Source organism: Mirounga angustirostris, unplaced genomic scaffold (genome assembly GCF_029215605.1).
Source record: "Mirounga angustirostris isolate CCGP_5_RB_7025 unplaced genomic scaffold, mMirAng1.0.hap1 SCAF_15, whole genome shotgun sequence".
Classification (NCBI taxonomy): Eukaryota; Metazoa; Chordata; class Mammalia; order Carnivora; family Phocidae; genus Mirounga; species Mirounga angustirostris.
Window position 1 is genome coordinate 194,026 of NW_026991723.1, and position 26,892 is coordinate 220,917.

At 40.2% G+C, this 26,892-nt stretch overlaps 1 long non-coding RNA gene and 1 pseudogene across 1 annotated transcript; both read left to right on the forward strand.

The window, feature by feature from the left end:
* LOC135362745 (uncharacterized) lies at window positions 1–26,403 on the forward strand. The gene is made up of 2 exons (XR_010407836.1): window positions 1–1,067; window positions 3,114–26,403. It is a non-coding gene; the product is annotated as an uncharacterized LOC135362745 (long non-coding RNA).
* On the forward strand, window positions 12,856–12,984 carry LOC123850374 (U4 spliceosomal RNA; annotated as a pseudogene).
* Window positions 26,404–26,892: the final 489 nt, after the last annotated feature.

The window sequence follows — 26,892 nt, forward strand, 5'->3', positions numbered from 1 at the left end:
CGGGCAGTGGCGGAGGCGTGAGGGAGGTGTGCGCTTGCGTGTACGGCGCCGCTGTGACCCCCCCACCGCCCCTGCGGGCGGGGGGCGGTGCCTGTGCCTTCCGCCCCGCGGCCTGGCTGCTGCCTCCCCGCCGCGCACCTGCGATGCGTGGAGTTGGCGAGAAGGTCCTGCGTGTGAGTACGTGGTTGCGCGTTGGTAGGGCCTGGAGCTGAGGGTAGTTTAAATTCGGTCCGTCTGGACTCCAAGAAAATCCTGGCCTCTCGTGAATCTTCTCCACCGTCTCGGTTCTGCCCTTCTCCAAGAGGTGCATGTCTGAGAACCACTTAGAGGTACCTTGGTGTTTCTTTTTCGTTTTCTTTTTGTGGAAATTCGTTTTTCCCTCAGCTTTGATTTCCTTGCCTCCTGATTTGATGCCTGACCTAGGCGCATCAAGTGGCCCGTTTCTTGTACTTACCATTTGAGAAAATGTTGGGGTGGGGTGTACATGTTAAAGAGCCCGGTGTGTCTTGCCGTCCCCCTAACCAACTGTTAGTAGTTTGACAAATGTTTCACTTTTCTCCTGTGTTGTCTTTTTATTTTATTTAATGTATTTTTTCTGCTTATAAAATTACAGATCAGTTTGGAGAATTTGGAAAATATACAAAGTAACAATAAAAAAAATCAAGTTTAAGAAATATAAAGAGAACACTCAGGTAACCACCCAGGTCACAACATAGAACATTGCAAGCGCTTCAGTAACATCCTAATCAAAATCAAAATCACCCTTCCTGTCCACCCCTAACTTTTATGATAATCAGTTTTTTCATTATAGTTTACCTACCTAATTATGCATCAGTAAATGATAAGTGTACTTTTTAACTTTATGTGACTTTCTGTATTATTTTTTTAACACTCTAATATGAAATTTGCCTGTATTGTATATTTTTTCATAACGTTTGATAGTGTATCCTTATATAAATAGGTTAACGTAATGTTCATTATGTCATTGGTGGTTAGTTTGATACTTTTCAATTTTGGGCCATTACAGTGCTGCTGGAGCATATATGTGCATAACTACTGGAATGCAGGTAAGCACATTTCTCTAGGATACAGGCATACTGTGAAGATACTGCAGGTTTGGTTCCAGGCCACCACTATAAAGCACGTATCACAATAAAGTGAATCAGATTAATTTTTTGGTTTCCCAATACGTACAAAAGTTATGTTTACACTATACTGTAGCCTATTAAGTGTGCAGTATTACGGCTGGAAAAAAAAAACAATGTATATGCATTAATTTAAAAATATTTGGGTGAGGGGCGCCTGGGTGGTTCAGTCATTAAGCGTCTGCCTTCAGCTCAGGTCATGATCCTAGGGTCCTGGGATCAAGTCCCGCATCAGGCTCCCTGCTTGGCAGAGAGCCTGCTTCTCCCTCTCCCACTCCCCCTGCTTGTGTTCCCTCTCTGTCTCTCTCTCTCTCTGTCAAATAAATAAATAAAATCTTTAAAAAAAAATATTTGGTTGATTAAAAAATGTTAACCATTGGGCACCTGGGTGGCTCAGATGGTTAAGCCTCTGCCTTCGGCTCAGGTCGTGATTCCAGGGTCCTGGGATCAAGCCCCGCATTGGGCTCCCTGCTCCGCAGGAAGCCTGCTTCTCCCTCTCCCACTCCCCCTGCTTGTGTTCCCTCTGTCTCTCTCTCTCTGTGTCAAATAAATAAAATCTTTAAAAAAAAATACTTGGTTGATTAAAAAATGTTAACCATTGGGCGCCTGGGTGGCTCAGATGGTTAAGCCTCTGCCTTCGGCTCAGGTCATGATCCCAGGGTCCTGGGATCGAGTCCCACATCTGGCTCCCTGCTCAGCAGAGAGCCTGCTTCTCCCTCTCCCTCTGCAACTCCCCCTGCTTATGCTCTCTCTCTCTCTCTGTATCTGTCTCGAATAAAAAAAATCTTAAAAATAAATAAATAAAATAAAAAATGTTAACCATTATCTGACCTTTCAGTGAATTGTAATCTTTTTGCTGTTGGACGGTCTTGCCTCAGGGCCGCTGACTGATTAGGGTGGTAGTTGTGAAAGTTGGGGTGGCTGTGATTATTTCTTAAAATAAGACATTGAAGTTCACTGCATCAACTGACTCTCCCTTCCACAAAAAATTTCTCCGTAGCATGTGATGCTTTTTTATAGCATTTTATCCACAGTAGAACTTATTTCAAAACTGGAGTCCATCCTCTCAAACCCTGCTGCTGCTTTACAACTAGGTTCATGTGATATTCTAAATCCTTTGTTATCATTTCAACAATCTTCACAGCATCTTTGCCAGGTGTAGATTCCATCTCAAGAAACCTCTTTCTTTGCTCATCCATAAGAAGCAACTCCTCATCTGTTCAGGTTTTTTTTGTTTTTTATTTTATTTTATTTATGTATTTGACAGAGACACAGCGAGAGAGGGAACACAAGCAGGGGGAGTGGGAGAGGAAGAAGCAGGCTCCCCGCAGAGCAGGGAGCCCGATGTGGGACTCGATCCCAGGACCCTAGGATCATGACCTGAGCCGAAGGCAGTCGCTCAACCGACTGAGCCACCCAGGCGCCCTCATCTGTTCAGGTTTTATCACGAGATTGTAGCAGTTCAGTCCCATCTTCAGGCCACACTTCTAGTTCTCTTGCTGTTTCCACCACATCTGCATTGACTTCCTCCACTGAAGTCTTAAACCCCTCAAAGCCACCCATGAAGGCTGGAATCAACTTCCAAACTCCTGTTCCTGTTGATAGTTTGACGTCTTCCCATGAATCATAAATGTTCTTTTTTTTTTTTTTTAAGATTTTATTTATTTGAGTGAAAGAGAGAGATCATGAGCAGGGGGTAAGGGTAGAGGGAGAAGCAGACTCCCTGCTGCGCTGAGAACCTGAGGTGGGACTCAATCCCAGGACCCCGGGATCATGACCTGAGCTGAAGGCAGACACTTAAACAACTGAGCCACCCAGGTGCCTGAATCATAAATGTTCTTAATGGCATCTGGGATGGTGAAGCCCTCCCAGGTCTTTGATTTACTCTGCCCAGATTAATCAGAGGAATCACTATCTATGGCAGCTATAGTCTTAACTAAAAATTTCTTTCTTTTTTTTTTTTTTAAGATTTTATTTATTTGACAGCACAAGCAGGGAGAGCAGGGAGCTGAGCAGGGAGTCCAGTGCGGGGCTCAATCCCAGGACCACAGCATAATGACCTGAGCCGAAGGCAGAGTCTCAACTGACTAAGGCACCCAGGCACCCCAAGGTATTTCTTAAATAATGAGACTTGAAGGTCAGAATACCCCTCGATCCATGGGCTGCAGGATGTGTTAGCAGGCATGAAAGCAACATTAATCTTGTCCATCTCCATTAGAACTCTTGGGTGACCAGGTACATTGTGAACGACTGGTTCTATTTTGAAAGGAATCCTTTTTTTCCAAGTGGTATGTCTCAATCTTGAGCTTAAAATATTCAATAAATCCCATTGTAACAGATGAGCTGTCATCTAGGCTTTGTTCCATTTATAGAGCACAGACAGTAGATTTAGCATGATTCTTAAGGACCCTAGGATTTTTGGAATTGGCAACGAGCATTGACTTCCACTTCAAGTCATCAGCTGAATTAGCCTCTCTTGAGAAAGTCAGCCTGTCCTTTGAACCTTTGAAGTCAAGCATTGACTTCATGAATTCTCTTAGCTAGATCTTCGGGATCACTTGCTACACCTTCCCCGTCAGCACTCGCTGCTTCACCTTGCACTTGTACGCTTTGGAGACCTCTTTCCTAAGCCTTGCCAACTTCTGCCAGCTCCCAACTTTTCTTCTGCAGCTTCCTCACCTCCTCAGCCTGCACAGAACTGAAGAGTCAGGGCCTTGCTCTGGGTGAGGCACTGGCCGAAGGGAATGTTGTGGCTGGTCTGAGCTTCCATCCACACCAGTCAGACTCTCCATGTCAGCAGGGAGGCTGTTTCATTTTCTTCTCATGCGAGTGTTCACTGGGGAAGCACCTGTGATGTCCTTCGAGAACGTTTCCTTTGCATTCATAACTGGGCTAATTGTTTGGCACAAGAGGCCTAGCTTTCGGCCTGTCTTGGGATTCGACGGGCGTTCCTCACGAAGCTTAATCATCTCTAGTTGCGATGGAAAGTGAGAGATGTGTGACTCTTCCTTTCACTTGAACACTTAGAGGCCATGGTAGGGTTATCAGTTGTGCTAATGTCAATACGGTTGTGTCTCAGGGAATAGGGAGGCCCGAGGAGGAGGGGAGAGAGAGGTGGGGGAAGGGCCCATCTGTGGAGCAGCCAGAACACACACAGCATTGATCCGTTACGTTCACCGTCTTATATGGTTTAAGAACAATTAAAATAGTAACATCAAAGATCACAGATCACCATAACAATTATAATAATGACCCAGGCACCCCTAATCAGGCTTTTTAATTTAAGTCATTCTGGTAAATGTATAGTGGTATCTAATTTTGGTTTTAATTGACATTCTCTGATGATTAATAAGCACCTTTTCTTGTGTTTATTGGAAAAAATATATCCTTTGTAGGAGCGTCTGGGTGGCTTAGTCATTAAGCATCTGCCTTCCACTCAGGTCATGATCCCAGTGTCCTGGGATCGAGCCTTGCATCAGGCTCCCTGCTCCGCAGAGAGCCTGCTTCTCCCTCTCCCACTCCCCCTGCTTGTGTTCCCTCTCTCACTATTCTCTCTCTGTGTCCAATAAATAAATTAAAAAATCATTAAAAAATATATATATATATCCTTTGTAAAGTGTCTGCTTGAGTCAGTCATAACATTCGGTTGTCTGACTTTTCTTTAATATTGTACATGGTATCCAGATAAACACAAGTCCTTAATTTTAATGTAGTCAAATTTGTCAAATTTTTTATGGTTACTGTGTTTTATTCCCCGTTCCTTTTTTTTTTTTAAGATTTTATTTATTTGACAGAGAGCGAGAGCAGGAACACAAGCAGGGGGAGTGGGAGAGGGAGAAGCAGGCTTCCTGCCGAGCAGGGAGCCCGATGTGGGACTCGATCCCAGGACCCTGGGATCATGACCTGAGCTGATGGCAGACGCTTAACGACTGAGCCACCAATAGTGTTTTATTTCTTAATCATGGTGATAGGTCCATATATTTTTGTTATATTATTTTTTAAATCCTTAACAAGTCTGAGGTATTTAATAATTATTTTAAGATTTGGTTATATTTTACATGCTTTTAAAAAATTTTTTTAGTTTGAGCATAGTTGACACACAATGTTACGTTAGTTTCAGGTGTATATACTGATTCAACAAGTCTGTACATTATGGTATGGGTCACCACAAGTGTGGCTACCATCTGTCTGCACACAGCGCTATTACAATATCATTGCCTAGGGGGCGCCTGGGGGGCTCAGTCGGTTGGGCGGCTGCCTTCGGCTCGGGTCGTGATCCTAGAGTCCCGGGATTGAGTTCCGCATCGGGCTCCCTGCTCGGCAGGGGGTCTGCTTCTCCCTCTGACCCTCTCCCCTCTCATGTGCTCTCTCTCTCAAATAAATAAAATCTTTAAAAAAAAAGAATATTTGGGGCACCTGGGTGGCTCAGTCGGTTGGGCTCCCTGCTCAGCGGGGGGTCTGCTTCTCCCTCTGACCCTCCCCCCTCTCGTGCTCTCTCTCTCTCAAATAAATAAAATCTTTAAAAATAAAAAATAAATAAAAAAAATAAAAAATAAAAAAGACTGCAGATATATTGAGAGATTGTACCTACATCTAACGAGGTTAAGATACCTCCTTGTTATTAAAAGAGTCAATCTAGGGCGCCTGGGTGGCTCAGTCGGTTGAGCGACTGCCTTTGGCTCAGGTCATGATCCTGGAGTCCTGGGATCGAGTCCCGCATCGGGCTCCCTGCTCAGCGGGGAGTCTGCTTCTCCCTCTGACCCTCCCCCCCTCATGTGCTCTCTCTCATTCTCTCTCTCTCAAATAAATAAAATCGTTAAAAAAAAAACCCAAAAAACAATATCATTGCCTATGTTCTCCGTGCTGTGCCTTTTATTCCCATGACCTATTCATTCCATGTAATTTTCCTAGATATTGCCAAATTGTCCTCTTGAGGGCTACTGTACCATCATCCATTTCCACTGCAATTAACCAGAGTTATCTATCACACTGCAGTCTGAGCAACAGAGTACGCTGTCAAGCCTTTGTCTTTGCTAATAAATTGCGATACACACATCTATATATCTGTGAAGTCATCACTGTAATCAGGATCATGAACATACCTATCACTCCCAAAAGTTTTGGGGGGCCCCTTTGTAATACCTGTTTCCCATTACTCTTCACCCTTCCCCTTCCCATCAGGCAATCACTAACCTGTTTTCTGTCGCTGTGTATTATTTTGCATTTCCTAGAATTTTGTATAAATGGAGTAATAAAGAATATTTATGGGCGCCTGGGTGGCTCAGTTGGTTAAGCGACTGCCTTCGGCTCAGGTCATGGTCCTGGAGTCCCGGGATCGGGTCCCGCATCGGGCTCCCTGCTCGGCAGGGAGTCTGCTTCTCCCTCTGACCCTCCCCCCTCTCATGTGCTTGCTCTCTCTCATTCTCTCTCTCTCAAATAAGTAAATAAAATCTTTAAAAAAAAAGAATATTTATAACAAAGAGTCTACCCTGCCCATACACAAAACCTTCATCCTGGCTCCATCCCCAACCACAATAAAAGCCAGAGCCAGGGCGCTTGGGTGGCTCAGTCATTAAGCGTCTGCCTTCGGCTCAGGTCATGATCCTGGAGTCCCGGGATCGAGTCCCGCATCGGGCTCCCTGGTCTGTGGGAAGCCTGCTTCTCCCTCTCTCACTCCCCCAGCTTGTGTTCCCTCTCTCGCTATCTCTCTCTCTGTCAAATAAATAAATTTAAAAAAATCTTAAAAAAAAAAAAAAAAAAAAAGCCAGAGCCAATCACTCATCGTTGTACTCCCAGGCAATCTTTGGAGCTGGTTGGAGCCTACCTTGTCCGCCTCCCCCCACCCCCCCCCGAAAGCCTAATGACTAATAAATCTCTTCACACTTCCTTAATGTGTGTGTAGCAACATCAGTCTTGACATACAAATAAAAGTTTGGGTGAGGGTCTGTCCTGCCTCTAGAGTGAACACAGTAATTCACTGGAACTGTGACCAGGATGTGTAGATGGTCACCACCACCACTGAGATCTTTCTTCTGTTGCTTTGGCGTGCTGCCTACTAGCAAGCATGCACTTTCAGCTATTGCTTGCCAGCTAACATGCTCTTTGGGCTGTGTCCATGCTTGCACTTTGAGTTGTGCAACCCTTTGCTACGTTTGCCAGGTCCAGTGAGCCTCTGTCATACAGGAAACCAAGCAAAGTTACAAGTTATAATTGGCATTAAGAAACCTGTGTAAGGGATTGGGCCCTCCTTAAAGTGACCCTGGTCACATATTTCAGCCTGGACTGATTGGTGTGTCTCAGATTGAATTAGGTGTCTCAGTGGCATTAGCTGTGACTGATGCCAAGCTCAGAGGAAAGACGTACCTTGTTGCCACCGGTTGTGTCTCAGGCAGGCGCTGGCTTCTGTGTAAAGAGTGCTCGGGAAAGACTGATAGCTGGTGCAGCAAAGGAGCCCACGGCTAGCGCTTCTGTGGAGGGAGAGCTGGGACTATAGCAGTTTTGTTGTTGCTACATACGCCTGTATCATCAAAAATGATCCTGGTCCGGGTTATGGGGGGGAACCCTCATTAAGCGAAGGGCTTAATTCAACCATTGCATGGGGAAGGACCCTGACATTGACAGTTCTTATCTGGGACTCTCAAAAGGGAAGAAACATAAATAGCAGTAGCACCAAAAAGGGGGGGAGGGGGAATAAACCCAGATTATGAGGGAAGGAAGCAAAAAAACTGAAACAGAAGTCCACATATTCACCCAATTAGAAATCTAAATCTACTAAAAGTTTATACAACAAAAAGAAAAGAGTGGTGACTGACCTTTACACATTTACAACACAGGTCTGAATTAACTTTACATCTGCCAGCATGTACCAACTGGCAAATTTTCACAATCTTAATGCTAGGGCTTATACTACTTGGGGTTCCCTCTAAATTAAAACAAAGTACTTTGTATAATTTTAGGGGAGTTATTGAACATAAAATAGAAGACAAAAAGGTATGCCACATCTTAACCATCAAAAGTATTGCCTTTTTAATTCCTCGTGGTCATGGCATCCACTGCCCTAAAATATCCCATAATGGGCATAGATGTTCCAACCCATTAAGTAGTAAATTTAAATTGCCACTTATAAAAGACTTGACAAAGTGGAAACCCATGCATTTTCTCCTCCAGTTAAGACAGTTAATACAGCTGTATTAGTTTCCTATTACTGTTGTAACAGATTACTACAAACATATTGGCTTAAAACAATACAAATTTACTATCTCTTCTGGACATCAGAGTCCTAAATGATCTTCACTGGGCTAAAATCAATGCATTGACAGGATTGCATCACCTCTGGAGGCCCTAGGAGAGAATCGTTTCCCTTACTTCTTCTATCTTCTGGTGGCTGCCTACGCTGCTCTACTCGTGGCTCCTCCCTTCATCTTCTAAACCAGCAGCTGTGGCTACAAATCTCTCTTGACTGACTTCTTACCTCCCTCTCTTTTAAAGGCCTAGTGATCAGAAGACACTGGGCCCATCCAAATAATCCAGGATAATCTTTCCAACTCAAATCTTAATCACAGCCGCAAAATTCCCTTTTGCCACATAAAGAGCATATTCATGCTTCTGGAGATTAGGATGTGGACATCTGTAGGGGGCCATTATTCTGCCTATCACAGTGGTCCACTGTAAAAAAGGGCTTTCAGGATTGAAACCCATTATATAAGACCTATTTAGAGGAGGGGTAATGCCCCCTCCCCCACACTTCTCCATTTCCAAATTTGGCCTGTTCTTAAACTAGGAAAATATGCATGGCACCTCCTGGTGAATTACCTCAACTTCAGTGCTCTGGTCCCATCCAATAAGGATCACAAACCCAATAATACTGAAATGACTGACCCTCCAGGCAGCAGTTGATCAATATTTTACTGTTACAGATTTGGCTAGTATGTGGTGTTTAGTGCCTGTTTCAATAGCCTCTCAGTAGTAGTTTGCCTTTAGCCCTAGGGCCATGACACATCTTAACCAGGCTACCCTTAGAGTACCTCAGTAGCCTTGACATCACTTACAATCAGTCTTTCTAGGCAAGATCAATTGTATCCATCTTTCTCTAGGAAGACAGGTATGGACATGACAGTGAAGCCATCCTATCCTCCTCTGACACACATTCAGGACATTATAAATACTCATAAAGGGGGTCAATGAAAGGGAATGGGCCATTGTCTACACATAATAGTAGGCCCAACTACCTCAGTTAAGTTCCTAAAATTATTTGGCAAGCCATAGGCTTCTCCATCCCTGACACTGTCAAGACACAGCCATTGATTCTGAACACCTACAATGTTAAAACAAGCCCAATATCTTTTGTCTTCTTGGGTTCTGGAGGCAATGTATTCCTCAATTACAAATTTTACTTAAGTCCATCTGTTACATGCAGATCAGTCCAACCTGAATGGGGTCCCACCCAACAAAAGGCTCTAAAATCTGTTCAAATTGAAATACAAGGGCACTCCCATTAAGTACCCCAAGAGAGTCCTTCACTACTGAGGTTTTACCAACCTTTTTCATGCCTCATAGTCTCTGGACCATCATGATGGCCGTAAGTTGCCTATTAGCTTGTGATGCAAGACACTGCCCTCCTTAGCCCCACAGTACATACCATTAGAACAGCAACTGCTAGTCACATCCAGGGTTTTGTTGGAAATAGAGGCTCTCACAAAGAGTCTGTGATCCTTTATACCCAAATAGGGTCTCATCATGGAAGCAGCACTTTGGCACCACTATCGAGGCCTCCTTGCTATAATATGGAGCCAGGCTTGGGAACTCTGGTGTATCCCACCTGTAGCAGAATGGTCTCCTCATCCTCAGTTTCTTCCCAGATGTCATGTGCTGGAGGAGGCCACCCCTTGTCTAGACCCCTTGACTACCTGGGCATCTGCTTAGGATTACCTGAGTAAACAGCAAAATAAGTGTATATTTTGTGCATGTCACCATCATCATATGTGGAATTTGCTGGAGAGGATACTTTTCATTCCTTAACCCAGATGTTCATGATCAAAGATGGACACAAGGGTCAGCACAATTAGCTAAACCTCAGGCAGTCATTTTAGGATTGAATGGCTTGGCTAACAACTGGCCCCATCTGCACATTTTTATGGACTCTTGAGCTACTGACAAAGGTTTGGCCATATGGTCCAGTCAATGGCAGCAACAATGTCTTATACATAGTTACCCTCTTTGGGGTAACAAATTCTGGGAATCTCTTGCCTTACAGATACCCAGATATAAGTGAAGGTCACACATATCTCTGTACATACTAAAGCCAGAAGACAAGGCCTCACCAAGACACTCCTTACCGCCTTCAGAATTCTGCATATTTATAATGACTAAGGCATTTCACTTTTCAAAATACACAATACGGAGCTTCCAACAAGGCATTTATTAGGATTTTCACCTCCCTTACAGGTCTCAGGCTCTTAGCATTAAAAAATTAGTATGAGAATTCCCATATACCCTTCACCCAGCTCCACTAATGTTCACATGTTATATGATACATGCTATCACAATGAGGAAGATAACATTGATAGACTATGAAAAACCAATTTACAGACCTTACTCCACTTTTTCCAGTTTTTCTGCCAATATAATTTGCTAGTCCACAATCTAATCCATAATCACACATTGCATTCAGTTGTCCTCAGTCTCCTCAAATCTGTGACAGTTTTTGTTTTAATGACCTTGATACTTTTGAAGAAAACTGGTCACTTATAGAATGGCCCATGTCTTAGGTTGAGGTTATGCATTTTGGCAAGTGTACCACAGAAGTGATGTGCCATTTGAGAAGCATCTCATGGGGTGGTGGGGGCGGGGAGAGGGTGATGTTGATATGATGATATGTCTAATCACTGGCAATGGCAGTGTTAATCTGCAATATTTGGTTAAGTTTGTGGCTGGCTGCCTGGTTTCCCCACAGTAAATTTACTATCCATTTGCTTTGTAATTGTTAAGTATCTTGTGGAGAGAAAGTTTGAGACTATCCAAATGCCCTGTTTTTCTTTTCTTTTCTTGAGAGAGAAAGAATGAGACAGAGAGAGAGCATGAGACGGGGTAGGGTCAGAGGGAGAAGCAGACTCCCTGCTGAGCGGGGAGCCTGATGTGGGGCTCGATCCTGGGACTCCAGGATCATGACCTGAGCCGAAGGCAGTCACTCAACCAACTGAGCCACCCAGGCGCCCCCAAATGCCCTGTTTTTCATCATCCACTACTTTTAACACCAAACAGTGCTTCTCTGTCTGCAACAGTTTTTGCAGTGATATTTATCTAATGGCTTTCTTCCCTATTTTTAATATTAATTCATTGAAATTCAACTATATGATTTTCACTGTTTATTAACTTATTTATTTATGTTAGTACAGATACATATTTATTTATTTTGTTGCTCAATTGTCCCAGCGTTGTTGATTCGGAGCTCCTCCCAAATTAGATGATGTCTACTTTTGATGTCTCTACTATTTTTTTTCCTGACTTATTATACTTTATTATTGCATTTATCCAGTAGGATAAAAATCTTTCATAACCTCTGCTGGGGGTCATGTTATACACTCAGCCAATAAACAGAAACATTTTAAAATTAAATGCTTTAGTCATACTTATTACATAATCATCTGCCCTTTTTGAAGAGGGAGATTCAAAGACATAGTTGATTCTTTTATAGTCACAAAGGTAATTTTTATCTAACTCAGAAATAACCACTTTCTCTGAATGGGACTGCAAATTAACCGGACCAAGTCAGAAATAAAATAAATACCCCAGAGTTTTTGTATCTCTACAATTCTAACTAATTAATACTTTTCTTGTGCTTTTAATGTTATACTAAAGTTTTGTGATTCTGTAAGTGAATCTCTTTAAATGAAATTCTGAGTCTGAAATTTCATCTAAAACAGATTATTCCATCTACATTATATATTCATAGTGTTAAACTCAATTAAGTATATAATTCAGATATCTTTGGGAAGAAGTAAAATTAAGTACTATAGACATGAAGTAAACATTTACCACATTTGTGGATATTAAAGCTTAAGATAATTTTGAGGAAACGGAATGAGACACCAATTGAACTGTCTAAACTAACAACTCATATATTTAATATAAATAATCAATACATTATTCTAGATCTCCTCAGCTATATGCCTTTTTATACTTTGCTTAAGAAAATGGAAACTGGGGCGCCTGGGTGGCTCAGTTGGTTAAGCGACTGCCTTTGGCTCAGGTCATGATCCTGGAGTCCCGGGATCGAGTCCCGCATCGGGCTCCCTGCTCAGCGGGGAGTCTGCCTCTCCCTCTGACTCTCCCCCTCTCATGCTCTCTCTATCACTATCTCTCTCAATAAATAAATAAAAATCTTTAAAAAAAAATGGAAACTAATTGTTACTAAACTTATTTTATAAACATGCTTACATGCATGTATTTGTTTTCATACATGTATTCTTTTTTTTTAATTCATTACTTCAGATTTATTTTCCACTTTAAAGATGAAACATACTTTCAAAAAAATTTGGCATTATAGTAAAGTGAGAAAAAATTAAAAATAATTGTGCAATCATCAAAATAAAAAGAATTCAACATTTTGCTGAATTTCCTTTTTTGAACACACATATACAATTTTTATTATATGTATTATATTCTGATTTTACCAATCTTTAAACAATGCTTTGAAATTTAAAGAAAAAGTAGCTTTGCGCAGTGGCAGTATCGTAGCCAATGAGGTTTATCCGAGGCGTGATTATTGCTAATTGAAATTTAAAGAAAAAGTAATTATGGAAGAATATTTAGATAATAATTATTGTGAAGATCAGAATTCAGTGGCTAGAATTCTTTTTTTAATACATGTATTCTTAACCCTTTATTGAATGTTTGCTTCAGTTAGATGACATTAAAATGTAAATTTACCAGGAGTTTCTAAGAAGTTTGTAAGAATATGAAACATAGAAAATAATTTGGTTTTTAGCTACTTTTAATCTATCTTGATTTTTGTGAAGCATCAATTTATATGGTAAAGTTCTATACAAGCCCAGTTTATCAGTCCATATACCTTCTTTGTGGATTTTTCAAAGTCTATGAGGACATGACCTCTGTCTACTTTCTGAGGAAAAGAAAACAAGGGGAATAATAAAATTTTAACTTCCTTCCTAGAAAAACATCAAGGGAATCATGAGATACAGCCACAAGTTGATAGAAGGCAGTGAACCATTGAAACTGCATTGTGCAATTTGCACAGAGCTGTCAAGTGAACTCACTCAGAAGTGAGTACAGATGGTAGGGAAAAAAGGCTTTATTTCATGGTTTAAAAACAAAACAAAAAAAGAACTCTTTTTTAAATGATAATTGAAACAGAGGGGTAAACACAGAGTTAACAATATTAAAATCATGGTTAGTAAATAGTGATCACCACTATTTTTAACAGTATTTTCAGGATATATAAAACCAAGATCAGTATCCTAAGGGACATACCAATTGGAGTGTTTGAAAAAAAATTAATTTTAAAGAAGGAACTATACATGAACTTAGAGATTTGCACTGGCTTCACTGTGGCCGGTCACCTCAGAGGTCCCAAGACACTGGAGTAAGCTTCTATAACACTATTATCAGTCTCGAGTAGGATATAGTTACTTCTGAATCAAAGGTCATTTGGTTTTCATATGGATTTGTCCAACCATCTCCCTACCAAATGTTAACTGCACAATTGCTGAAATCATGGGTTCTTCATCACCTCTCCTGGTTGAGTTCCAGGTCTATTTCAAACTGAAATTAAAGGTAGAAGGCAAGTAATAGTAGTAGTATTCTTCTACTTGAGCATGTTCTCTCAAAGTGGAGACTCTCAACAGCTATATTTTTGGTAGTTGGTTGGTCAGCCTGTTTATTTCTAAGATCAGTTTGGAAAAAGCAATGTGCAAAAAAACTGAGATCCATGTAACAGGTAGTCAGAAAGAGGTGTCATTTTATGTGACAGTCCCCCAATTGGCCCTGGGCCATCTTATTTCTCTGGCTTGTTTTCCTGATGTCTCTGTAATAACAGATCTATTATGGATTATATGTTCAGCTTAGACTATTTTTTTTCTTGTAATTTTGCCAGACAAAAGAAGATATAATCACAAAATATGCTGGAAAGAACCTTAAAAATATTTTATGCTAACTTCTGATGTTACAAAAGTGAAAATTCAGGTCCAGGTAGGACACATGACTTGTCTAAAATCCTATTTCTCCTTGCGTCAGAAAGAGGAAAAGCAAAATCTCCTAACTCACACTCTGAGGTTTTAATTTTTTTGTTGTTGTTCTTTCTTTGAATTTTCAACTCTAATGCTAAAAGAAGTCTCTACTATTTTTTTAACCACTTCTTTGAGTTGGTTATGCTTCGGGCCCATCTTGTATTTTCCTAGCTCTGGATTCAACATTTTTCTAAGAAGCTCTATTTCTTTTCATTAAAGAATAGTATTTAGAAGCCAAGATATAGCTATTCGGTGTGCTTGTTGCTTCTGTGTCATTGCTTTTAGGTCCTTTTAGCAGACAGAGGTAGGAAACATGCATATGTTTATTAACACATTCACCTGTATCCATATTTGTGTATCTATTCCTCTATGTATTAAAAGCCATAAGTTAGTACTGATGTCTCTCGTTCTAATCTAACACCATGAGGTTCACTCTAGCTTCCCCCCTCCTTATTTGTAGCCAGATATTAAAACATTATAAAGCTATATAGTAAGACAAGTTGATCAGTCATCTTCCTGAAGTCTCCAATTGTTAAGAGTTTGGAGTTAACTCCAAAACTGAGTTACAGTTTTTACTCTATAACAGTTAAAATGGAAAACTTTCTGTTTCATTTTTGTCTAAGACTCCAGAGATGGAGATTAATAGGTGTCAAAATTTTAAGATATAGTCAGATGATGTAATATAGAGTGAGTAAAAATGTTGTTTACTAAATAAGTGACAAGGAATACTTTTTATTGTATGACAGTATGGCTTAATATGCTAGTTGTTAAAATTTTCTATGTTATGTGCACATTCTATTTTCTAAACTAGAGATTATTTAAAACAGGAACAAGAGCCCTGCTACATGACACAGTCTCCCTGCCAAGGGTGGTCCCCTCAGCTCTTTTAGCTGATGCCTCTGATATTGATGTTTATTCCTAATTAATTCCTAATTCCTAATATTCCTAATTAATATTCTTGGCCTGGTATTTCTTAATCAATTTTAACTTCTAAAATTAAAAAATTTTTAATTTTGACTTTCCATACAGGTTTTAGAATTCCCGTGCCACGCTCCCACTTCTCTTTCACCCAGTAGGTTATTGGTTAAACCCAGTAGTATACACATAATTATAATTATACACTGTTAAGACAAGTGACACATGAAGTTCACAGTCTCTGAAGTAGAACTTTTTCCTGAAGTTAATTGCCATGTTTTTTGAAAAACCCTCCCATGTATTTATCACTTAATTTTACTAAGAGTCCAATAATACTGTCATATGCCTATCAATAATATTTTCCATACAGCCACATACATTAGTTCTTTGTTTTTTCTCCTGAGACCTTTCTTACAGAGCCTTCTGCCTTGCTCCAAAATGGAGGGACTTAACTGACATTTGGCTGCTAGGAGTTATTTTTACCTAGATGTCACTTTTGCATATCATACTAGAACTTGGCTTCAATAACCCCTGTCTGTGATGCTTCCTTTGGGGGGTTGTAGGGGTGGGGAGGGAGTTAGGGAGCCCTATGTCTTCTCATGCATTCTCATTACCTCCAGCTTGTACTCTACTAGCCCCACCCCCTAAGATGAGGAAGGCTATGAGAAGCCTGTGGCAGACCCAAATTAGGTGTGACTACCACTCATGTAACCCTAGCATTCAGGACCTAACATGTTTGGATACAAAATATCAATCCTAACCACAGTCAAGCCATTATTACACAGTGAGCCTCCGTGGTTGGCAATACTATGTGCATATTGTCACAATACATTGCCAAGAAGAGTTAATACTGTCCATGATTCCATGAGGAGAGGAAACCTGGAAACTCTGAGTTTGGACCTCTCCTGGACTCTACCCTATACTTCTCTTCACTTGCCTGATTTTAATCTCTATCTTCTCTGTATAAGCCATACCCATGAGTGAGCTCTGTTAGTCCTTCTAGTGAATTACTGAAATGAGGGTGGTTTTGAAGACCACTGTCACAAACTTACAAATGGTGTCAGAAGCAAAGGGAGTCTTGGACTGTGCTCTAACTCTGCAGTTGGTGTGAGAAATGGACTTTACCAGAAAGACCCTCACAAACTTAAATGTGTAGTTTGAGAAGAGAAAGGAGGAGTGAGAAATGATAAACTTTTCTTCCTGGGTGACCATAGGGTCACCTACAGTATGGAACTATAGCTGTGTTGTGATCAGTTACTCGAGGTAAAAGTTACCAATGGGATTTAGAAATGATGGATCTAACTCCCGGGGAGTTGGCTCACTGTATGCATAAGGAAATGCAAAGTAACAAGAAATAACACAATCCCTTTGTTATTGTGGCCCTCTGATAGTTATAATAAAAGGAAAGGAAAATGTTGGCGTAGGTCCTGATGCTGGGCCAACCTTAGGTTGTGGCAGGTCCAAACTACATCCTCTAGTCTCAGAGCTGCTACTGATGGGAAAAGTTAAAATGAAAATAAGAACAGTGTGGGCCAACCTCGAAATCTGCTGGTCGACGCTATAGCTGTTAGCCTCAGGGCTGCTACCAAAGGGAAAGTCATGCTTAACAACAGAAAACTATGAAAGTCAGAGTGATTTTTAGGAGAATGGGGAAAGACAAAAGGGGAGAACTAGGCCCAGCTTTAAATGGTTGGAGACCTTTAAATGTTAAGAAATGGGATGAACTGATGGGGAAAAGCAAAGGTCTTAAGGTAGCACTCTTAGAGGTTGGGTAGACAGATGGGGAGTCTCTGTTAGTCCCCAACTTTGAAAGGTCCTATACAAACCTACTTTATTTACTCTAGTTTGGAATAATTTAAAAAGCTAAAAGGCAGAGTGACAATGAGAAACCTGACTTTGGGGTGATGCTCCTACAATCTAATCCGTATACAGATTGACAAAAGGGCCACCATCCTTTGGCCTAATCCCCAGCTGAGGATCCAAAGACCATATGCACAGGAGTGGGAAAATGGTCAGGAAGTGAAGGAGAGACTTTTCTGGAACTTGTCATTGGCATGCGCCTGATATACTGTGATGCAAAACCTGCTGGTGAAGTCCTAAGGGAAGCTACATTCAGGTTGGGAGGATGTGGGATGCTGTGTTTGAGGGTATTAAGGTGACAGTTTGGGTAAAAGTTGGAATAATTCAACAGATTTTGTATGAAGTGTTTATATCTTGTTTATCTGAATAAATTATGGAAGTAGATATTATATCTGACTAGGGAACATTTCACCTACCTAGTATTGTAGAACAGAAGGCACATAAACCTGCCCTTTAGTGATATTGATTAAACATGCTCAATAGCAGCAACTAAGATTACCCAAGCCCACACAGATTATTAGTTTAATAGACTGGAATCACTGACCGAAAAAGAGATTACCCCATTTGCCCTATTAGAAGCCAGAGTGCTGGTGTGGACAGATGCTCTGAACAGTCACCCTGTATGGAGCACAGGCTGAGGCTTACAGCAAAAGCCAATGGTGACTTCTGGGGCTTTATACCAGAAAATTCCCATTAGAGAGACAACTACTAGCTTGCTATTGGACATTAATTAAAACTGCCCCTATTACTGAAAGACAGAAAATAATTCTGAACCCTAAAATACTCTTCATATTTTGGGTGATGGAGGGCAGTATCCAAAAGAGTTCCATACTAAAATGTAAATAGTTTGTGCAGAAACAGTCTACCAGGGAAATGCAAAGACATATTTATAATATTCACAAGCAGATAGCCACTTTTTCTGAGAACCAACTTTGGAATCACCTGAGGAGCTTCCTGATCCTATTGCCACTGGACAGTGCCCTGTAAAGAGCTTTCTATAGACTAACAAAGAACTACTTAGTGTATGGATGACAATTCTATGGTGAATGGACAGCATCTGGTTTGGAAAGCCACCACACTAGGACTGACTGATAGAAAATCTGTTTGAAAAAGTAAAAACAAATCAGCTCAGTAGACCAGTTGTGTGCTATTCTACCCTAGTTTGGGTTTTTATCAACTCATGAGTAGTGGCTAATGGTCTGGCTATATAGTTAGACAGATGTGCAGTAGAAAACTGGACCATTAAAGGGATGCCTACATGGGTCATGACCTTATGGAAGTTTAGGAGGCACATTAAAATAGGTCTCGTCAAAAACCATCAGAAGAATCTTCATGAGGGGCGCCTGGGTGGCTCAGTCATTAAGCGTCTGCCTTCAGCTCAGGTCGTGGTCCCAGGGTCCTGGGATCGAGCCCCACATCGGGCTCCCTCCTCGGCGGGAAGCCTGCTTCTCCCTCTCCCACTCTCCCTGCTTGTGTTCCCTCTCTCACTGTCTCTCTCTCTGTCAAATAAATAAAAAATCTTAAAAAAAAAAAAAAAAAGAATCTTCATGATCAGAAGGTGACTGGAACTGTCAAATGGATATTTTGGTGTCCTCACTTGAAGTGGCCACCCGAGTGCATGAAACAAGTGGAGGTGGGAGAGCAGAAGCAATACAGAGATGCCTGTAGGAAGGCCCCACACAAAGCTGGAAAGTATATGAAACTGGATTGGTACTTGCAGCTCTGGGTGTCTATGATTACATTTCTTTCCCCATCACCTCAGCTTTCTTTGTTCCTATCTGATGTAATGATTCTGGGACCAGTCCTGAAACTCTGTTTGTTGGAAGCAGGGATGATCCTTAAGCAAGAAACAATAATTATACCTTTAAATCTTTACATCAGGATTCCTAAGGGCCTGAATGAGTGGAATGTGCCTTCACCCTTTCTGGCAAAATTGGGATTTGCCATTTGGTGTACAACTCCTGGCAGACTGATCACTTGTATAACTATAAATTTCAATGACCAAATGCTTGTAAGAGTCCCTGGCTATCATGGACAAAATATAGCAGTGGCATACCTGACTTGCCACAGTATGCTCTGCACAAATACTTATCACTCTTGTTTTTGTACATGAAAATAAATAAAATAGAAAAATACAGTGTGTTTCTGATAAAGTTAAAACCATAGGCATTATCTGGTGGGTCTGAATTTCCCTGAGGAAAGCCCCACCCCCTAAGATGAGGAAGGCTATGAGAAGCCTGTGGCAGACCCAAATTAAATTACACATAGGTGTGACTACCACTCATGTAACCCTAGCATTCAGGACCTAACATGTTTGGATACAAAATATAAATCCTAACCACAGTCAAGCCATTATTACACAATGGCAACAATATGCATGGCAGATTAAACAAAATTGGCCCAAAGACAGAGGCTTTAGGGGAGACAAATACCAGTCTAGGCATCATGGAACAAGTTGAATTCACTTTTCTTGAGGAATAGCATTCAAAGGAAAAAAGATTTATTAATCAAAATAAGCAGATTAGAGGGAATTATCTTCCAGGAGGAAGGCAAAGGATGGAAGTCAGCTCAGAAAGATAATAAAACTGTAGGATCAGTGTTATGGACTGAACTGTGTCCTCCAAAAAGCTATGTAGAACTTCTAACCTTTAGTACCTGTCAATGCAAACCTATATGGAAGTAGGGTCTTGGCAAATGTACTCAAGTTAAGATGAGGTCATTTGGATGAACCTTAATCCACTGTGACTGGTGTCCTTTTAATAAGAGAAGAGACAGAGAACTGAACATCATATGATGATGGAAGCAGAGGTTGGAGTGATGCATCTACAAAGTGAGGAATACCAAAGATTGTTGCCAAACACAAGAAGCTAGGAAGGGGCAGGAAAGGATCCTCCTCCCAGAGACCACAGAGAGACAATTACCCTGCCACCATGTTGTTTTCAGATTTCTAGCCTCCAGAATTGTGAGACAATAAATTTCTGTTGTTTTTAAGATGTTTTGTGGCACTTTGTTATGTCAACCCTAGGAAACTAATAGCGACAGGAAGACTCAAACAATCCTAGATAATGCTAGGACCCCATGTTGGGAGGGTGCTTGTATCCTGATCCCACAGTAACTTTTTACTATCTTAATATAGATGAAAGCTGATGTACTCATGGACAATGACCCTCCATCCTAGCTGCTCAACGGGGCATGCCTACAGGAATCTTAGGGACCTCCAAATATGAAAATTCTCTGGAGCACTTGTAATTTACACTGCAGCACTGATAGCCCTCAGAGTAAGATATCCTGTAGTACAATTAACAGGGAAAGGAACTATTCTGGATAGAAAGAAAGTAAGCCCTGATATAGAACAGCACACAATGGAAACCAGTTTCACTACAAGTCTGTAAACTGAGACAGGGTATTTAGCTTCATCCCCAACTGAGTTGGAACCCGGAAATAACTGAATCATGGCCAATTATAATGACACCTGTCCATAATATCTGGTATATGGTCATGGACTGATTCTGTTAAGGCATACCAAATACCACTGAAATTCTGGTTTTTTTCCTGTAACCAAATTGTACCATAATGATACTGCAATATTGTGTAACACTGGTGTTGGTAAGAGTCAATACCCTATGTAAATAAGTTATATAATACTAAAAAATTAACTTAAATCTTCCTCAAGATGTAATATTAATAGAAAAATGACTGGCCTGAGGAAGAAATGGATTTAGCTATCAACTAATTTCTATGTTAAATAGTCTGTACAAGATTATCATAAGGTACAAATAATAGTGGATTAAAGAGGGGAAACAATCAAATTAGTACAGAAATATGAAAATACATGTAATGATTTACAGGATGGGTTAGTGGTTTCTTTAGCTCTATCCCTACTCCACACTGGATCCTCCAAGTATTAGGCATATTCATACTGATACTATTGCTGTACCAAATATGATTATTTTGCTATAAGGAAGCCTGGGCCAAGAACTAGGGTCTGGCCTGTGCAGTAAAGAGTTAACCCTGTACAAAGAAATGTTAGATTCTTGCTCAGCTCATGGGAGGTAACCTCTAAGGCCTTAGAGCATCCTGCCTGATGAGTGTCTTTGTTTACTTGAGGGCCTTGGACTATAACCGATAGTGTAATTTGGTGTGATTTACGGTAGGGTCTATGAGCCATGTGGTAAGCTTGACCTCTGGAGAGGCTAGAGACAGGGCAACCATGTGCTCCTTCAGTCATGCCTATGGAACTGACCCCCAACAAAAACCCCAAACACTAAGATTTGAGTGAGCTTCTTGTATGTCAGTACTCCATATGTGTAATCACACATTATTACTGGGAGAAGTAAACACTCTACATAATTCCACTAGAAGAAAACAAATGGAAACTCATGACTGGAACTTTCCTAGGCCTTGCCCTGTGTGTGTTTCTCTTTGCTGATTTGAATGTGTATTCTTTCACTGTAATAAGCTGAAGCTGTGAATATCCTAGCTTTTCTGAGTTTTGTCTTCTTAGTGAATCACTGATCCTGAGGTCTTGAGAACCTCCCAACTACAGCCCAATTCCCTTTGTCCAAAAAGGGGGGTAAAAATGAAGCTGTTCAATGATTGTGTGGATAAGGAATAACATATGCAGAGTATCTGGCATATAAATAAATGTTCATTCTATGGTTGCTATTATTATCGAAGAACTTTTTACCTCAGGTAGGTTTAAGACAAAAAACTAAGGGTTAAAGACACTAAAATGGACTCCAAAAGAACCAGAGAAAAACTATCCTAAGAAAGAGCTCTAGAGGGGCACCTGGGTGGCTCAGTCATCAAGTGTCTGCCTTCGGCTCGGGTCATGGTCCTGGGGTCCTGGGATCAAGCCCCACATCAGGCTCCCTGCTCGGTGGGAAGCCTGCTTCTCCCTCTCCCACTCCCCCTGCTTGTGTTTCTGCTGTTGCTATCTCTCTCTCTCTGTCAAATAAATAAATGAAATCTTAAAAAAAAAAAAAAAAAGAAGAAGAAGAAAGAAAGAGCTCTAGAAATCTATATGGTGATCCCCATGAGACTGCGTACTAAACCATGCATACACAGGATGAAGGTATATTAAGACCAGGCAAAGAATGACATCAAAGCTTTAATCTGAACACTTCCAGAGCTCACAGGGTGATAAGAAATGTTTGAGTTCTGACCAGCCAGTGTGGAGACTTCACTGAATATCTGCAGCTCAATAAAGATCCCAAAATGGTCAGTCCATAGTAACAGAATTAAAGCAGCTCACAATACTGGGTGATGGGCATTAAGAGGGCACATGATGTGATGACCACTGAGTGTTACATACAACTAATGAATCACTGAACATTATATAAAAAACTAATGATGTACTATATTTTGGCTAACTGAATTTAAATAAAGTATCTCACAATAAATACTATTCTAAATATGTCCTAACAAAATTTGATAATAATAACCTTGAAAGGATCAATCTTATCATCAAATACTTGACTGTATGCAGGAACAAAATCCAACAGTTTTTAAGGGAGATTAACAAATTCAGCATTTAACAACAACATTCATGATGTCCACCATCCTATCAAAAATTACTAGACATGGTAGAAGCAGGAAAATATGAACAAAATCAAGTGAAATGGTCAACAGAAATGACAGAGATGATAGTTTTCAGACAAAAATGTTAAGACAACTATTATAAATATGTTTAATAAGCTTATAACATTAGAGGAGTGTGAATATAATGGAGAGAGAAATTGAAGATACAGTAAAAGAACCAAGAGGCATTTGGGGAACATAAAAATAATGAATGATTTTTACAGCAGATTACACAGTTCAGAAAAGAAGAAATTGATTTTGAAAACAAAGAAATAAAAATTTTCAAAATGAGGCAGTGTGAGAAAAAAACAACAGTAGCCTGTGAGATAATATCAAGTGATCCAAAATACATGTAACTGGAATTTGAGAAGACGGGATCAGAAAAAAATATTTGAAAGAAGAATCGCTATTTTCAAAATTAGATGAAAACTATAAATCCACATATCTGACTACTTCAAGGAACACAAACAGGATAAATATAAAGAAAATCTAGCTAGGTTCTTCAAAATCAATTTTTGAAAAGTAGCGATAAACAGAAAGCTTTATAAAGCAGCCAGAGGAAGAAGACTCATTTAAAAAAGGAACAAAGAATTCCTTGACCTTCCACCAGAAACTATGAAAGCAGTAACATAATTGGAAGACATTTTTAAAGTACTGGGAGAAATGGTCAGTCTAGAATTTTATATCTACTAAAGATTGCCTTAAATGTGCCAAAGCTCTGAGGTTCTGCATTCAGCCAAGATGGAGTAACAGAAACTACTTTTACTCTCCCTCCTGAAACAACCAAAAAAAAAAAAAAAAAAAAAAGGAAGGAAGGGAAGGAGAGAGGAAAATGATTTTTTTCAGGAATATTTCTGCATATCAGGCAATGAAGAATTGTGATTCATGAGGGACAAAAAACAAAACCCTATGATTGCCTCATCTTACTGCCTTAAGAGAGATTATAGTATGCAGCACAGAAAAGAAGTGAGAGAGAGCTCAGCAGACTCTCTGAATTGAAGAGATGTAGCTGAGAGTCAGGAGTAATCAAGGCAATAGCTGTCCAGAGGAATACTAAAGAAGAGAGAGCTAGAGTGAGGGAATTCTAAGATCTTCAGGTCACTTTTGAGTGTTCAGCAGAGTACTAATCAGTATATTTCCTAGATAGTCTCCCACTACCAGAAGCTGGCAAAACAACAACAACAACACAAAACAAAACAAAACACTCAATATTCTGAAGGGAACCATACCCAGCTCTCACACAAAGCAAGGAAGAATACCTGCTCCCACCAGTTAGAGTTCATAATTCGTGATGTATTGGTAGACTATTCAGCAATGTCTTGCCTTAATAGTGGGGATGGGACTGGTCAGTAAAAAGAGTAGTAATGCTCTGGATTCTCCTAACAAATCATAAAAGGATGAAACTATTTTTAAGTAACTTGACCCCAGAACAAAGCTCAAGAATATTTAGAGGAATACAAAATCCAGCGATCAAGGTAAAATGCAATGTGTAGTGTTCAAAGATTACTATGCATGCCAAGAGGCAAAGGAAAAAAGAACACAATGGTGAGAATTTTTTAATGAAAATTAACCCAGAAATGACAAATAGTATTAGCAGAAAACATTTAGCAAATTATATATTCCAAATGTTCAAAACTGAAGTAAGGACAGACATACAATATATTTTTAGGCATTCAGCTTCAATTTCTAGAGTTGTAAACTCAACAGTTTGAGTTGAATTCAAATGTTTGAGTTGAAAAATACAATGCCTGTGTTTAGTGGTGAATTACACATTGCAGAAGAAATGACCAGTGAACCTGAAAGTAAAGCAATAGAAACTTATCTAATATGAAAGAAAAAATTCTATAAAAGAGAATTAGTGAGCCATGAGATTACTTCAAGCAGCCTAATTATGAGTATTTAGAATCCTCTCAAAAAAAAAAGAGTAGAAGCAGAAAATTTTTTTAAACATTTATTTATTTGAGTAGGCTCCATGCCCAATGTGGAGTCCAATGCAAGGCTTGAACTCATGATCCTGAGATCAAGACCTGAGCTAAGATCAAATGTCAGACACTCAACTGGCTGAGCCATCCAGGTGCCCCAAAGCAGAAAAATTTTTGAATAATGACTGACAATTTACACCCAACAATCTTAATGAGCCCATAGCACGAGAAACATTTTTTTGACACTTGATCTTAGCTAAAAGGCCGAGAAGCGGTAACAAGAAACATTTTTTAAAAAAAGCATTATACATCATAATCAAATTACTCAAAGGCCTTATGGGTATATCAGGATTCAAGAGTTTTATTTTCTTTAGTTATTGGGGAAGTTTGAGTACAGCAAGCTATTATGCGTCTCTCAAATGGTATGTGTTGTACCACAGTATCCAGAAATGTTATCATCCAAAACCTGACTGCTTGCTGCTGGGTGGTTCTCCCTGACTTTAAAAATAAGGCACAGTTTGGGGTGCCTGACTGGCTCAGTCAGTTAAGGGACTGCCTTTGGCTCAGGTCATGATCCCAGGGTCCTGGGACTGAGCCCCATGTCGGGCTCTCCACTCAGTGGGGAGTCTACTTCTACCCCTCCCTCTGACCCTTCCCCCACTCATGTGTGTGCAGACTCTCTCTCTCTCTCGAATAAATTTTTAAAAATCTTAAAAAAAAAATAAGGCACAGTCTAAAATCCACATAGAGCTTTGGACAGAATTTGTTGGTACCAGCACTCCAGTTTCTAACAGGGCATCAAAGTGGTAATATCTTTTTGACCACCAGGTATTCTATTTCAAATTAAAAAATAATTTCAGCTTTGGCAATTCTGTTGGTTTCCATTTAGAATGTCTATTCTATTTCAAATTAAAAAATAATTTCAGCTTTGGCAATTCTGTTGGTTTCCATTTAGAATGTCTATTTAATATTGGCTAAATAGTCCATTTACATGCCTTCTGTTTCACAACACTAGGTAAGGGAAGTATTCCTAGGCAAATATAATGTCCATTCTTTTTTTTTTTTTTTTTTTAAGATTTTATTTGTTTGAGAGAGACAGCATGAACAGGCGAGGGGCTCCCCTGAGCAGGGAGCACAATGGGGCTCGATCCCAGGACTCTGGGATCATGACCTGAGCCGAAGGCAGATGCTTAACCAACTGAGCCACCCAGGCACCCCTATAATGTCCATTCTTGTCATATGTTCAGGTAGAGGAGATATAACCACTTCACATAAATTTTGTTAATTGCAATTTTTATCTAAACATTCAAATTAATTCCATCAACTATTGCATCCTAATATTTTCTGAATCTAAATGTCCCCCATAGGACTTCACCTAGGGTAAATGTTTTCAATCATGGCCACTGGTTTTCCATATCATAGAGTCTCAGAAAAGTTTCTTCCTCATCCATTGGCCATTAAACCCATACATTTGAATGTGCTTTGGGTTTCCAGCCAGAGGTTGGGCCAACATTGGCCCTTTTGTCAATTCTTACACTGATCAGTTTGATGTTCCCAGGCAATTCAAAGTCTGGTTTCTCACTGTTATCTTTGCCTTGCAGCTTTTTAGCTTCTTTCAAGACAGGATAAACAGCAGATTTGTCCTTCAGTGTTGAGAGACTGCACAGGCTTCTGTTGATCCACCCCACCTCCAACAGTGCCACATTAAGACCTTTGTTTTGCTTCTGTCATTTTTCTGCTTTATTCTTCTTATTTCTAAAAAGTTTAAAGATTTCCACCCTGATATGATTCACTTGACTCTTACTTTTATCTTTCTTGTCTCTGGTATAAATCACTGCAACGATTTTTTATCGTTTCAGTGTATTTTTTTTCCTCTGGTAGCAGCCCTGTGCTGTATATCAGAATGGATGAAATACAAGCTTGGCCCAGATTGCAGATAATAATAACCAGTGAATTGTGTATTTAGCTTGTTTCCTTTTACTTTGTTTTTTTTCTTTTAAAGATTTTATTTATTTATTTGAGAGAGAGAGAATGAAAGACAGAGAGTATGAGAGGGAGGAGGGTCAGAGGGAGAAGCAGACTCCCCGCTGAGCAGGGAGCCCGATGCGGGACTCGATCCCGGGACTCTAGGATCATGACCTGAGCCGAAGGCAGTTGCTTAACCAACTGAGCCACCCAGGCGCCCTGTTTTTTTTCTGTTGTACCCAGTGAGCCAAGTCTTCAGGA